The sequence below is a fragment of the Monopterus albus genome, unplaced genomic scaffold (genome assembly GCF_001952655.1).
Source record: "Monopterus albus unplaced genomic scaffold, M_albus_1.0 scaffold369.1, whole genome shotgun sequence".
NCBI classification, from domain to species: Eukaryota; Metazoa; Chordata; class Actinopteri; order Synbranchiformes; family Synbranchidae; genus Monopterus; species Monopterus albus.
This window is the reverse complement of record NW_018128249.1, coordinates 158,742-173,925: the sequence shown is the minus strand read 5'-3', so window position 1 is coordinate 173,925 and position 15,184 is coordinate 158,742. Positions and strand designations below refer to the sequence as shown.

Below are 15,184 nucleotides of genomic sequence, written 5' to 3'. Positions count from 1 at the left end.
ATCTTTCTGTGGAAAGACAGAATATTTCTACCCTGTGGTATTGTTACTAAGTTCTGAGTAAAAGTCACTCAGCTTTTCCCGTTTAGGGGTCGCAACAGCGAATCGTCACACTGACGACTGGCATGGTGACATTTGGCACGTGTTTCACGAAGGATGCCCTTCCTGACGCAACCCTGACCCCAACCCTGACCCCAACCCGGGCCTTAACCACCAGCCTACCAGGGACGGCTGGTACTACGTTCTGAGTACCTGAGGAATTCTGTAATCAGTTCAGCTGTGCGCCGCTAGGAGGCGCCTTGGTCCTTTGGCTCCTGCAGAGAATGTTCTGTCTTCTCATGTGTATATTATCGTCAGCCTCCAGCAACACACTGGAGCTGAAACCCCGGACTGGACAGCTGTTAGTTGGATGATGGAGGTGCAGCGGTGACATCTGGACATACCGGGGAATGAACGCCGTGTGCGGAGACATCAGGACGTTGCCGCACGCATCCCTCACAGAACGTGACAGCGATGAGGCACACAGGCTTTCTGCACTGTGGAGATGCAGCTGAATAACCTGGACTGCAGATAAAACTGGGAGCTGCAGGTGAGTCCCTAATGATCTGATTGCTAATGTTCTGGCACATCTCATGGTAATGAGGCGAATTGACTCGATGTAAATGTTAATAATTTCCACTGTTATATTTGGATTGAATTGGCCTGCAGTGTGCAGGTGGCATCCAAGATTGCACCTGTACTAGAACAAGCCAGCTGATCATTAGTCTGCTCATTCTTATCTATAGCAGGGTTGTTTGGAGAGAACGTGTGGGTGCGTTTGCATGCTGTGATAGTCTCCTGTATCAACCCCCGGGGAGTAAACTCACCGGTTACCTAAACCTCCCAGTATTCCGTGTACCTTCTTGCACATTTTTAACAACAGAAAATATACTTTAGGTACTCCATTAAAGTAATTCATCCTCGCACACCCAGTATACCGTTAAATGTAAAGTGTGCATGGCCGAATTAACGTGTTAGTGAGTTCAGGGTTAACGATACTTGCTGGGCGCCTAGTAAGCTACAAGATAAGATTAATAACCCAAGTGCACAAAACAATACTTTGTTCCCACAAGATAATAACTTGTTAGCCCAAGATAATAAATACCCATTTTGGTACTTTAGGGGCTCCGTACTTCCTTCCTCCAGCTAGTTTTGGGCCAATTAGCAATATTGTCTTGTGTTAGCCATTTAGCGAGTTAGCCAAGTGGAGCGTAAAAGTTTAGATGTAAAAATCCATATATCTGCCATCATTGTCAAGTGACACAAGTTCCAAATCAGCTAAACTAAGGAGATATAATGACAATTATATTGACTTTGACTTTATCAAACCAAGGGAGATGACAATGTGTGACCTGTTTTTCGGTTGTTATCAAATGAGGCTAATGTTAGCCTAGCCAACGCGCCAAGTGACAGCTCAGCACATTTAACTCCCGCAAGTTATTTCGAGAAAGTGTGAGAAAAACACCCGCCAGAAAAAGCAAATGGTTAATCTTACAACAGTTTCAGAACAAGCACAGAAGGCGTTTTATTTGGTGGTAAATAAAATAACCTGCACATAATTGGACTCACTTCCAGCTTCACTTCATTTGTTTGAAGCTGCTATAAGTTAAAAATGGTTCCTCTTTCAAATTTCACAGTAAGGAGGAGAACTGAGGAACCTTTGCAGGAGCAGGCTAAACCGACTTATAAGGCCATGACATTTTTGCCTCCCTTATGTGCCATCATTACCCACACTATGTCAACTGTAACTCCAAGACCAAAGACAGGCAGACACTTCAAGTAAGCTGTTGTGATTGAAGTAGCATGAGAACTTAAACTGTGCAGTGTTGAAAACCCCAATATGTTCTGTATAAAAGTTTATTTATGATGTGCTTATAGAGTTAGAATGTCTCCCCTCCCTGGCCTGAAAAAGATGGAGAGGTCCTGCTTTAAATAATCAGTATTATTACATGGTTTCTGTGCAGTGAAGGAGTTCAATTAATCTTATACATATCCAAATGGACCTGCTGAAGCACCAAAAAAAGATAAAGTGTGGAGAGTTAATGAGTAGTAATTAATTTTGTTAGGTGACTTCTTTCAGCATTGAAATACTCCTTTTAAAGTGCACATGCACACCACTTTTGCAATTGTCTCCCAGTGTATAGACAAGCTTTACTTGAAGCCTTTTACAGCACCTTGATTTCTCTGGCTTAGTCTTCATCCTGGCCCACTACTGTATATGCTAGTGTTCAACATGTTCAGCAGCCTTTTGGTGAATGTGGTTGTGGTAAGTTCTGCTCTCACTGAAGCCTCTCTCCTCCTTCAGTCCACTTAGATGCTAAAGAGGCATCAGAGGCGGCAGTGGTGCAGTGGGTAGAGCAGTTGTCTCCCAACCAGAAGGTTGAAGGTTTGAATCTCAGTGCATCCAGTCCATGTATCCAAGTGTCCTTTGGCAAGACACTGAACCCCCCCATTGCCCCTGATGGTCAGAGCCATCGGTTGAGTTGGTGCCACACATGGCTGCCATCGGTTCTATACCAGAAACAAATTCCTTGTGTGTACCATACTTGGCCAAATAAAGGTGATTATCCTTATCCAAAATACTCAGGGGAAATTGTGCATCCCGCCATGACACCCATCTCCACCTGCTGCCACACCCTTATAACCTGGCAAATGTGAAACATAACAGCATTCCCTCACTAGCTCTTTGACTATGTCTGGTACCTTGAAGTGTTTTAATGGAAAACTGTGATGAATCTTTTTATCCATGCTTGTGTGGCTACACTGGACGTTATGTTAAACATCTTACTCTTCTTACTGGGATTCTGGCAGCTGTGTAAAAAGACCACTCGGTCAACACTGCACCGGCTTTATCTGGTTTAGTGTAAATATGCAAAGTTGTTACAATAAAGGGTCAGCTTAATGGCAGCATCCCTGGATCTTTGTCTGAAAGAGGTATTTTGGGTTCATATAGTTTACATATTGTCATAACAGTCCATGAAATAGCTTCACCAGCTCCAGAACCAGATGTATCCTGCTGCTCCCCTATCGCTGCCAGCATCAGATCCGTTGCATGATGTACAGACCCTGTTTCCTCTCATTCCAGGTTCATTGTACATGGGTTTAGTGTGTGTGGTGGTGCAGAGAGAAAGAAGCTGGAGCTCACAGGATCTGATTATCGGGCCAAAATGATTAGGTTGCTTTAATGAATGCTGTTAGGATGTAGCCACCACAGAAAGAATGAGTCATAGTATTGATTGCCGCCCCCTCCTTCACTTGTTCACTCTCTCTACCTTCACCCTCTGTCTCTCTCTTTTGTCTATTTATCCCTTTTTTACTCTCACCCCTTCACATGTTTATTTTTATCATCCTTTCTCTGCCAGATTTATTTCCCCCACTTCTCCACAGAAAAGACAGAGATGATTTGAGGAGTGGTGGCATGCAGCCGAGCTGAGCGTTGCGTACCAATAACAACCTGACTTGTTTGGTGCTGCAGTCTGGATGAGAGAGAGAGGAGGGTGTCGGGTAGTGGGGGTCTTGTCACGAGATGCCACGTCACAGCAGTGTGTGAAATCTATTTTTAGCAGCATAAGCAGAGGGATTCCAGCCCACTGATCACGGCTTCACCGTCAGGACCGTGTGGTGGGAGGCTGCTGCAGACGCTCGATGTGAATGAACGCCAGCTGAATTAAGACCTGTCTGTTTCCTGCCGCTGTCACTCCCCTCCCCTCCCACCACCTCCGCCTGTCAGGGCGTAACACTGTGCTGCAAATCGGCCAGCGAGCTCACAGCGTGTGTGCTTGACATGCAACCACATATGCACTCTCATAGGGAACAGTATGCACACCGGTGGTGGAAAGTAACTAATAATTATAATGCAGATTGTTACACGCAAATAAGCAGTGCAACAGATGTAATGCCACATGGCGTCGCGCTGAAACTAATTTGCTGCCTGTAGTGTAGTGTGCATGATTCACAGATGATGGGGTGTGTTGGTCTTTGGTTCGTGTTACCATGCTAACTCTGAGAGACGAGACAGTCCAAGTAACTTCAAAACAGTGCTGATTTATTCAAAGGATCACAGGTAAAATCAACATTACACACTCAGGTATCTTCCACCTCCAACCTGCACGCAGGCAGATGTAAGATGAAAGACCCTGAACCCACCAGGCCTATACATTATATCCCCTCGGTTGGGCTAGCCCCATACTACACAGAAACGTCAACCGAGACGTCTCTGTTACCAGCTTTGCAGCTGGTCATAGCAGTAGTCAAAACATGAAGCAAATCAATGTGTGTGTGTCTGTTGATTAAGTGGTGTGTAGCTAAAAACATTCTCACGACCTCTAGTAACATGTCGTGACTTAAACATAAGAACATATTATGGCTAAGGCTACAGTTATACACGTCATAATAATAATATTAAACACCCTGTCTGCTGACAGTCATCAACTCTTCTCTCTAGTTATCCTTGACCAGATGTACCCTGTAGAAACTCATAAGCATGACTAAGCATTTAACAGTCTAACTAGACATCCTATCTCCACTAAACATTTCTAATACATAAAGTATCTATCCAATTTCTATCTGACTAAAAATACCTAACAGGTGTGACCCCAATTATGAACACAGTGTACTTACTCTAATTAGGAATTGTTGAGGTCGAGCAAGGTGTTGTGTTCTCATCCAGTATTCACATATGGACGAGGTAGAACAGTGCTTACTTCATACTTTGTGACTGTTGGTTAAAACCAATCTCTGTTTCCTTAGAGATTAATCCAAAGCATATACTAAAGAGGCTGTTAAACACCAGCCTACATTTATTTGGCATCTTTAAGAGTTACAGGTTGTTAGGCCTTAGAAATACACTTTTTAGTACCGTTATAAGTAAAAACTGAAACCATGTAGTGTTTTTCTTCAACAAATATTGGTGAGTCCAGGGTGTGTATCACTGTTAGGCTGCTCCAAGTTGGCGTTAAGTTAATGGAAGTGAAGAGTTAAACTGCCTAACTTCAAATTATTAATTGAACATAGCATTAATTGAAGGTTATCTTGACTTTTTTACAGTTTACTAGGGGTGGGACAATATATTGAAATTCAGTATATTGCAATACAAAAACTTCACAATATGTATCATTTTCTCTAGCACTATATGTCGCATGGTCTCCATTCACTAGCAACTCTTTGTAAATAAGATGGCCTAACAACAGGCGCTTAATCTCCCTAACAAATGAAAGGCCCTGGTTTCACTGGAGTCCAGCTCCTGACAGTGTGCTCCGTGTCTTCCATGCTTCACTGGCTGAGGGCACCTGTATATTAGCCAGCCTTGGAGGCCTGGAGCTGGGCCAAACGGTAATGGTATTGGGCCGAGGACCGCAACTTCCCCCGCTTTATCTCTGGGGCCTTCAAATGACGCAGCTCAATTAACAACGATGTCTTCCTCTGTTGTCCTACTGTTTCCTGTGTATCACTCTATCTCATTAACAGCAACCTTTCCTCCTCTGACCGAAATATCTAGGAACCCATCCAAAGTCAGTGATTGAAGTGTTGAAGTGTTGAAGAGTAAAACTGTATTTTTCTTAATCCTATCTAATATCTTTTGAGTTTAGATAGTGACAGACATGAAATGTTTGCTGGTTTGGATGTTTACAAATGACATGATCAGTGGTTTATAGACGCTCTTTGCCCCTCACATTGTGTACTGTTTCTTAGCGACAACATAAACTACAGATGCCTGGTTGGGACAAACTGTACAAAGAGCAGCCTCCAGCTTGAAGCTAGCGCTAGCTGGCTAACAGTAGACGTGTCAGTCCAGTAGAATGCTCTCCAACACAGCTCATAACCCTCTCCATGCCAAACAACCAAACCCATGTTAACCCTGGTTGTTGATCTTTCTTTGTCCCACTCTCTCTGTGCTAAAGACGCCACCTCTTCAGTCTGGCAGACCCTGGTTCAGACTTTTAGCTGCCCAGAGCTCCTCCATGGCTGTTTGACATGACTACTGGCTGGAAAAACCCTTCTTCTAACCTTGGCTAGGCGGCAGGCGGGGCTGATTTACAGACCGTCAACGCAGGGTGGAGAAGCTGGAATAACAACAGGAGGCTGTAGGCAGCAGAGGGTCATGGAGGGGGGGTGTAGCTGAGAGACACCACGTCCCACTGTCACTGGGGTTAGCAGACAATGTGGTAAATCTTAGTTAATACACTTTTAAAGTATTTTAAATGCTATTACTGTTAGTGACTTTAAATCAGTTGTAAAAAAAAAAAAACGTAGCAAAATAAATCGGTGAATTTCTGTTCCCAGCACTGTGAACGCCATCACTGACAAAATACACAGACTAACAACAGGTCAATACGAGTCTCTCCTCAGACACTGGTGCATCACTTGTCATTTACCAGAACGGAGGAAAGCAGTGCATTTTTAGAAGCCTTGCAGCTAACCCCTGCCAGCAGCCCCCTCCACCGTCACCCTGAGCTAAAAATAGCCTCTCACAATCCATTAGATCAGGACTGCGCTCACTCTCATTTGCTGCTCATTCCTTTTTTATGTTGTGATGATTGCTGTTATGTCATATGATCCCATTAGCTGTTGGGGGATACATTTGGCATCCATCGAAGAATGGAAACTTCGAGCTAATTTGACATGGAAATCAGTTTTTAAATAAGGTGCAGTCATCCTAATCTGTTGTAGTCTGTTTTATTCAATCCTACAAAGGTATGCTTTTGCTTTTCTCAGGATAGTTTAAGGAAGGAAATTGTTTGACTTCTGCCCTATAGGTGTTATTTATGGAGTGTGACTGTGGGATATTTAACAACACTTAATGTGTGTTAGTTCTTGTGCTCAGAATTCCTGTTTGTGTGCACACCTTGCTAAATAAGCATTAGCAGGACATCAGTGACTCACTGGATCTCATCTCGGCTGTTTCTCATTGACAGGAGGAAGGGTGGGGACCAATCACTGCTGGAAAAGGACTGCAGGTCAGTGACACCATCTCAGGCTATCTATAGCTCTGAAAATCAATTGATTCCCATCTGCTGAGCAGTGGTGAAAGAAGTATTCTCATCATTTATTTATGGAAAAGTGCCAGTACAACAATGTAAAATGCTCCACTGCAAGTAACAGGCCTGTATTCTTAAATATTCTGAGCAAGATGAATATAAGTAGTCATTGTGCAGTAGAATGTCTCCTCTGGCTGAAGAATAAGTTATGCAAACAGTACTGAGCCTAACTATAAAGTAAAGATGAAAGTAAATAGCGACAGCACCAATAACGAGCAGTGAAGTGTGAGATGTGAGTGAGTAGGGAAGTGATTCCATCTGATGGAGCTTTAAGTACGAACAGTATTGCTTATAATACTCTTAATAAGACAGGATTTTGAATGAAGGGCTTTTGCCTGTAATCGAGCATTTTTATGTTGTTGTATTGGTACCAAACAATAAATCTGAGTACCTGAAAACAATGGAAATACCGGTAAAGTATAGGTGCCTCAAATTTGCAGTTAAGTACATTGATATTATTATCTGAATCATGTAACCTCTGGTGAAGTGAAGTGAAATGTAAATACGGGACCCACGCTGCTGCAGCAGCTGGTGTGACTTCCTCACACACTGCATCAGTAGCATCACAGAAGCCGACGTACAGGAAGCTCCAGACCATACGTCTGTTTTTCACAGGACGAGTAACAGGAGCATCTGGTGAGGAAAGGTGTGTTTGACAAGGTCACAGATTAACGGCCATAAGAGGAACAGATGTTCTCATGTAGCAGGGCTGTGGCGTTTAGGGAGCAGGGGTTGATTCTGTTAGCATGTGCTCTGCTGATGCTCAGTGTGTGTGTGTGTGTGTGTGTGTGCTGGGTGGAGTGCCTGTAAACAAGTCATTTAATTCAGAGGTTGTGTTTCCCTGCAGCTCATGGATGAAACTAGAGGCTGATGAGAGTGACGTGCCATAGGACTGCTGCTGCTGCTGCTAAGTCTCGGAGCTCATTCTCATTCACAGCCTCACTCCCTGTTCGTTGGTACGACAGGGACATTTAATCCAGGTGTAAGTTTGCCTTTTGTCTTCACAAACTCTCCATTCTCATGGTACACTACATGTTCTTAGAGATGAAGTAGCAGCTTTACAATCCCCTGTAGAGCGTGTCTGGCTGCAGGTGAGATATTTTTAACCTCAGACCCACTGAGATGTGTCGGCTGGATGTTATTAAAGAGGTGTTTAGAAAGTATAGACATGTGAGTCATAGACTTTATCCTACGCTTGCAGGGCTTACTCAGTGCACATTAAGCCTCACTCAAAGAAAAAGCTTCAGGTTGTACCTCTCGTGTTACAGTTACATCCGAGTCACAGAGCAGAACATCTGGATGTCTGAGAAATGGATACCCAGTGATCTTTGAAGGGGGAGACTGCCAACCTGCCTCTGTTCCGAGGCGACAGCATCCAGCCACCGGCGCTTCTAAAGCTCACAGTTTAACACCAAACCAAAACCATGATCTTTTCCAAACCTTAAAAAGTGCTTTTGCTGCCTAAACCTAGACCCGACTCTGGACCTCCGGTCTCTGCTGTGACAGTCTGGTGTGCTCGCCATCCACACCAGCACCTCCCAACAGCTCTGGTCTGGTTTTTTTTTTTTTATGATAGTCTAATTAGGAAAACAATTTTGTCTAAATGTAATGCAGCATGCAGCTTCTGCAACAGCAAGATGCAGATAGATTTGCAAATCATGTTAATGATCACATATTAATGCCAGAGTCTGGTCTTTAGTTAAACAGGTCAGAGTGAATGTCAGAGAAATGGTCTCCTGTTGCAAGTTCCAGCTTCCATCTAATAAATTTAGTGAAAAGAGAAATGTTGTTTTTGTAAAATACCAACAAATATTAACACATTAATTAGTTTGAAAATATAAAATATTACAAATGAGAAAAAAAAGATACAGTTTTATTTGGATTATGGAAAAGAGGCCCACAATTCTAAACAGGTTAAAGATACTTTTCCCATCAAGACGATTCTGAAAATACCTTCAAATATGACCGTGTTCTGAGACCACCTTCTAGTAGCTTAAATTTACCGGTCTGGATTCCCGATGATCCGGATTAATTTTAAGTTGTTTAAATCTACAAAAACCACTGGAGTATCTGCATGTAGATTATAGTCCCAAAGATGCTGGAGTGGCATCACAACTACAGTCTGTACAGTGTTGTCAGTCAGAAGGAAAGACCTGCACTCACACTGCACAGCTGGCTCATTCAAATTCTACAGGGAGACAAACACACAGCAGGAACGGCAGGACAGTCACGACACCCTGCAAACTGATGCATAATCGATCATCAGAGCAGGTGATCTGCCTCACAGAGAAGTGACTCATGCACCTTCATCAGGGAGTCCATTTCCAGAGAGTCCAGGCGTCACATGAATCACCTTGTTGATCTTAATGTCCATTTGTTGCACATTTTAGTCAGTTAAAAATGTATTGATGACTATTCTTGATCATAACTTCCTCTAGATGTTTGAGATGCCAGTCCAAAACTAATCCCTAACTATTGAGATAATTGTTTAAATTGTTTTGAAAGCAGAAATGCCATAAAATTCTCAGTTTCAGCTTCTCAGATGGAAGGATTTGCTGTTCTTGCCTCTTATCTTGCTTTTACTGACATCTGGTACAGTAGGTGTGTGTGCATCCTTTGAGTTTTAATTGTATACCCATTTATTGCATAAATAGGTTTAAAAGGTTTTTTTAAAACAAAGAAAGACCTAAAAAATGTTGGGTGTTACTGTAGAACCACCAGGACAAGTTCCTGTGATGTCTGTCCACAGCGTACGTGATGAGGGCCGATCATTAAACAAGCGCACAGCTGATTCTGGCTCAGTGTTGGAGAATGACGAACACTAAAAGGTGATCAATCTGGTGGGCTGCACCACTGACTCGCTGCATCACAACGAAACGCACCAATCAGGCTTCAGCCTCATGCGTCTCCATGGTAACAGAGCTTCCTCGGTCCTGAGGAGGTGGAGACAGAGCTGGTGGGGAACAGAGGAGAAGAGAGGTAGACTGGGGAGGAAGAGGAGGAAATGTGGGAAGAGGGAGAATCGATGCCTTCTCTTATTTCACAGTGAGGATTTAAAAAAGGGGTTCCTGATTTGGGGGGGAGCCTGTGCAGATCTGCTGAGTGCAGGGATGGGGTGGAAGGAGGCCTGGGCTGGGAGTCTCTGTGGGACCAGGATGTGTAGTGCTCCCCAGGCTTGAGCTCAGTGGATCAGTCAAGTAGCTGTGGTTCTTTCTGTGAGGTAAACATCTAATTCTTCTAGTTGTCGCCTAAAATTCTGCCTTCTATCACATGATGGACAGATTCAGAGCTGCTTCATCTTCCAGCCTCCTCCTCCTCACCTGCACTGCTATAAAACCACATAGAAGAGATGATGGCAACATGGATGGCTGCCTGTTGACTGTGGCTCCTAGTCCGGACGACACACGAGCTGGTTTCTGTTTGAAATGTGTCGTTTTCTGCACGGACGCTGTGACAGGCCTTTACTAGGGTCACATTTAGTGATAGCTACGCTGTGACAGTGAAGCCTCTGTCGTGCACATGCCTAAATATGTGTGCAACACGATTATGGGCATGTTGGATGGTTGTCATGTGCTGCACGTTCACTGCGTTTCTGAGTGTGTGCTGGTGGGAGGAAGCTGTGAAACCAGTCATTGCAGGAGGTAATGCCGTGCACAGACTGGTTATTGTTTGGTACTTTTTCCTGTAAGTGGTGTTTTGCCACAGCTCTGTACCACGTTTAAATCCACATCGCCAAGTCCGTATTCCAGCTGATTTGAATTAAATTTAGAGTGTGTAACAAGACTGCACAGTGCACGACTTGTCTCCAGGAGATTTCTTGAAACCTGAAGAATTGTTGTCGCTGTGTTTGTCGCTCTCAGCCTGTGTCCTCCAGCCTAAAGTAACACCCATATAGGTCCCTTGTCCTTATTCTCTGATACGTTGGGAGATTATTCAAGGTCCACTACAACATGCAAGGGGCCGGGCCACGAGACCAGGTGAAGGAAGTTGAGCCGGCATTAGTAAACTGAACTAGTCCCATTTAAATTGGCACTGAAAACATATTTTTTTAAACAAGCTTTTTATGCTTAATCTCTCTAGACTCCTCTTGGCTTTCTATTTTATTGTAGCTTTATTCTAGCTTTTCTGAGGGGTGTCAGCCTGGACATGAATTATGCTATAGATCGATGAATGTATGTGCCTGTCATATGTCTACTTGATTTTTATTCTGATATTGATATTTTGATGACTTTGGTTTTAATCTGTTTGATGTAGCACCTAGTGCTCTTTGAGCTGGTAGGTGCTTTATAAATAAATGTTGTTATTATTATTATTAGTATGTGTGAGCTAGAAAACACAGGAGTCAGCCAGTCTCCACTCTCTCGCTGGGGGGTAACCATAAATATGACCGCTGTATTAGCATCTCCTCTTTGGCTGCTTTGTTACAGGATTGATTGGTGTGACTGTCAGTCACTCAGTGGATTGGCACCCTCCTTCCCCTCTTGACCTTTTAAAGCTCCATGCACCATTACGGGCACTTAGATTCTCCGACCAGATGCATTTGTTTTTGCCTCTGTGGTAATGTCTGCTGAACTGTGGAACACTCTACCCTCCCACTGCACCAGCCACTTTTAAATCTCTTCACTTTGGCTTTTGATTCTGGTTGAAATGTTTTCCATCTACACTGAGTTAGTTTGTGGTTTTATGATTGTTTCCTTGATGTACAGAGTGATGATTTGAATTATTTATCTGTTTATTTCTCTTAATGTTGGACAGCACTTTGGTCGACTTAACTTTTAAACAGAATTGGTCTGTCAGCCTGGAACCTTGCTGTTGTAGAGAGGTGTTAACTCACCTTGGAGGGTGTTGAACTGTACTGCATTGTTCAGAGATTAGATTTTTGTTATGTAGCCCTCCTTCATAACCACAACAAAACAATACTGTGCTGTATCTAGTCCTGTGCAGTGTTTATGTCTACTCACATTTTATTTGCAGTTTTCCTTAGCAGGTGCAGAGAAGCCTGTAAAGAGCAGACGTACGTAAACACCCAGCTCCAGACATACAAAGGACACAGACAGGGTTTAATATGAAAGGGTGCACGGTAGGTTGTAGTGCATTTCTGGGGCCCTCGGACAAATCTGCTGTTTAAAGGAGCAGAGCTGCTTTCCTCTGAGTCAGTTCCTCTGTGGAAAATTTGGTGCAATTTAGCTGTAGGCTTTCTCAGTCTGCCATTACACGGGACTGAGAGAGGGCAGCTGGCAGCAAGTCACCCTCCAGACGAGACATTTACTGTCTCTGTGGAGGCGGAGTGGACACTGACTGTGATTTTTAGCTGTGAGCAAGCTTTTGGAATTTGACCAGACAACTATAGGATTGTCTGAAATTTCCCAGCGGCTGCATGAAGACAATCTTCTGTTTGATTTTAATGGTGACTGTAAAGATGTTTTCACACCATTATGCAACCCAGCAGTGCTCACAGCTGATTTCTATGGAAGCCAATTTTCTTTTATGATTAGTGCCGTATTTTATTATCAATACCTAGTGCAGACTTCACCAGTAAATGCACGAGAGAGGACCGAAGTACACAGGGAAGGCAGAAAGCTAGTTTCCTATGTGCTGTGGTTTGGTAGCCCTGTGGGAAATTGGCCATAAACCCAGTGGATCTTTGTTTAGGTATGAAGTCAGCAGGGACACGTCCTCGGTTATTAGAAGGCGTAGAGCCGTATTCTAGGTGCTGGGAGACGAAAATCAGAACATCACATCTTGATGAAGTACTCCCTGTTATTCTGAACAAGGTAACTGAAGAATGTTTTGGTGCTCCAAGGCAGAGCCCAGTGTTTTAATGCGCTAGTTTCAAGGCTAAGTGCCTGACTCATTAGTAAGTGCTGGAATAAAACCTGTGGCTCACAGTGGACTCACAAAATGAATGCCCACTGGAATACACGTGCAGTTACGGTGTATGAGAACTCACCCTCTAAAAATGTACTTTTATTTCTAAAAGATCACCATCACACTGGAAGGAAAGATGATCAGACTGAAATCTATTAAAGAAACGTTTGTCATCAGCAGCTATGAAATGAGTAACTTAGCTCAGATCAAGGGTGCAAACATGAGTACACCGTCCACCGAGTCTTCTTGGCATCGTGTGGACATGACAGATTGTCAGATCGACCCTGTTCCGCCTCCTCGAGTGCCTTAATGTTTGATGAGGAGCGTGTTCCCCACAGGTGCTCAGCTGGGTTGAGGTCAGGTGACTTACCTGACCGCTGCAGCACTTCGACCTTGTTCTTCCAAATGCAGCAGTGACTTTGGAAAGATGTTTAGGGCTATAGCTGAAAAAGTGCCTGATCACCCAGCGTGTGATGAGAGCGAAGTATGTTGCAGCACATCTATGAAATCATGATCTTGTGAGGGAAGTACAGTCCCACCACACCATTAGCATCCCCGTATTAGAACACTGGGTGTCTGGACGACAACTGCTCTGCTTCTATGCAGGGTATCTCTCACTGTGTGAGGTGAGCAGGTGGGGCACCAGTGCTTTAGAGCAGCTTATTGTTTTATGTGGCTAAAAATGGTGGAATGAGAGTGCTGATAGTGTGTTAAGTGGGTTTATCAAAGCGTCTTTGCTGCTGGAACCTACTGATGCGAGCGGTGAGAATGAGCCAAAACAGTAGCTGTAAAACTAAAAGTATGAGCTGCTCGACTAATCACTGCAGCTCTAGTGACAAACCAGCCCTCTCCTTCAGTTTGTGTTGATCTTTTCCACTGAATGCAGGCTGCTGTGTTTGATGTGCTGACTCACTGCTCACTAATCTGATGGAGGTAAATAAAAAGCAAAAGGCTCGGCCGTCAGTCACGGCTCCATCTGTCTGTGTCTCAGTTTTCATCTGTCTCTGTTCCACGTTTTGCTTTACGGGGGTAACTCTCTCTACATGTAGCCTAACAGTTCTTCTGTAGGTTGACTTGTTCTTCATAGGAGTTGGCGAGAAACACCACTTCACCTCTGTCCTTGCTGTAATCTTGTCAGAGGATGCAGTAAACAAGGTCATACATTACACCCTCTGCAGAGCGACTAATATCTGTAGCTGTCATTTATAGTAAACAACGTGGGAATTAGCTACTGTGGGCTGAAGAACAGAATATGAAGGATCATTCATGGTGAAAGCTTCGCTGTGGTTTGGAGAACTAAATGAGGATGACATTGCAGGAACATGGAAATCCATGATGTAACTATTACTAATAACATCTCAGGTTGTCTTCACTGTCATACAGACCTCAGCGGTTCATCTGCAGCTCGACCACACAGACGGACAGAACCTGTGCACTACACACACACACACACACACTTTTCATTTGACATCTCCGCTCCTCCTTTCTCGTGTTAAGACAGCATCAGATTTACAGTTTGTCTCAGTCTAAGATCAAGTAACCACAACTCGTCCCTGTCTGCTTGTTAGTTTGTGGCTCTTGTTTACCTGGCAGCAGGTGCACGTACAGTGCCTTGCGAAAGTATTCAGCCCCCTTGAACTTTGCAACCTTTTGCCACATTTCAGGCTTCAAACATAAAGATATAAAACTGTAATTTTTTGTGAAGAATCAACAACAAGTGGGACACAATCATGAAGTGGAACGAAATTTATTGGATATTTCAAACGTTTTTAACAAATAAAAAACTGAAAAATTGGGCATGCAAAATTATTCAGCCCCCTTAAGTTAATACTTTGTAGCGCCACCTTTTGCTGCGATTACAGCTGTAAGTCACTTGGGGTATGTCTCTATCAGTTTTGCACATCAAGAGACTGAAATTTTTGCCCATTCCGCCTTGCAAAACAGCTCGAGCTCAGTGAGGTTGGATAGAGAGCGTTTGTGAACAGCAGTTTTCAGTTCTTCCCACAGATTCTCGATTGGATTCAGGTCTGGACTTTGACTTGGCCATTCTAACACCTGGATATGTTTATTTGTGAACCATTCCATTGTAGATTTTGCTTTATGTTTTGGATCATTGTCTTGTTGGAAGACAAATCTCCGTCCCAGTCTCAGGTCTTTTGCAGACTCCATCAGGTTTCCTTCCAGAATGGTCCTGTATTTGGCTCCATCCATCTTCCCATCAATTTGAACCATCTTCCCTGTCC

At 43.6% G+C, this 15,184-nt stretch overlaps 1 protein-coding gene across 1 annotated transcript in view; it reads left to right on the top strand.

The window, feature by feature from the left end:
* The first annotated feature begins 232 nt into the window (after positions 1-232).
* The window catches only part of pitpnm2 (phosphatidylinositol transfer protein, membrane-associated 2), a 51,362-nt gene continuing 36,410 nt past the window's right edge, over positions 233-15,184 (top strand). The window contains 4 exon segments of the mRNA XM_020585518.1: positions 233-586; positions 6,951-6,992; positions 7,921-8,055; positions 8,342-8,623. The gene's annotated coding sequence lies outside the window, so the exon portion shown is untranslated.